Source organism: Mauremys mutica, unplaced genomic scaffold (assembly GCF_020497125.1).
Source record: "Mauremys mutica isolate MM-2020 ecotype Southern unplaced genomic scaffold, ASM2049712v1 Super-Scaffold_100314, whole genome shotgun sequence".
Lineage (NCBI taxonomy): Eukaryota > Metazoa > Chordata > Testudines > Geoemydidae > Mauremys > Mauremys mutica.
The window spans coordinates 326,582-327,524 of NW_025423311.1; positions in this window are offsets into that span (position 1 = coordinate 326,582).

A 943-nucleotide genomic window follows, 5' to 3' on the forward strand; every position below is an offset into this window, starting at 1 on the left:
CTTGCGTTCGACTCCTCTGCCCGCGGGCAGGATAGTGGCTGGAGACTGCCAGATGGTATCCGCATTGGCCTGGATCGTCTGAATGAACGGGAGGGCCACTCTAGTGGGGGCGTCAGCCGACTGAATGTCTATGACCAGATCCTCTATCTCCGAGACTTCCTCCACTTGGAGGTTCATATTGAGTGCCACCCGTCTCAGGAGGTCCTGATGGGCCCTCAAGTCGATTGGAGGAGGGCCCGAGGAGGATATTCCTGCCACCGCCTCATCTGGAGAGGAGGAAGAAGAAAGGCCGGGGACAAGCGGTCCTGCGTGGTCTCGTGCTCCTGGACGACCTCCTGTTCCGGTGGGATCTGGGAGTCCGGTGGCTGAACCAGGGCTTCCTCCATACCGGTCGGAGGACGGCTAACTGTCGCTTCTGGCACCCAGTGCTCTGATGGAACAGAGCGAGATGGGATCACAGGTATGCCTGGGGGCCAGGGTCCTGGGCCTAGGGCTCCTGGAAGACTCTGGTGGGCACAGCCGAATCACGGTCTTGCGCGTATGAACTGCCCGCGCGGGACGACACTGATGCATGTCTGGATGGCTATGGAGGAGCTGAAAAGCCCTGGGCAGAGTCTCCGTCTCTAGTTGATGTTGCTCGACGGGGCACCGGGGATCGGTACCAGAAGGCATATCGGTACCGGGAGCGAGAAAAGATGGTTACTCACCGTTGTTACTGTTGTTCTTCGAGATGTGTTGCTCCTATCCATTCCAGTTAGGTGTGTGCGCGCCGCGTGCACGTTCGTCGGAAGATTTTTACCCTAGCAACACTCGGTGGGTCGGCTGGGCGCCCCCTGGAGTGGTGCCGCTATGGCGCAGGATATATACCCCTGCCGATCCATCCGCCCCTCAGTTCCTTCTTGCCAGCTACTCCGACAGTGGGGAAGGAGGGCGGGTCTGGAAT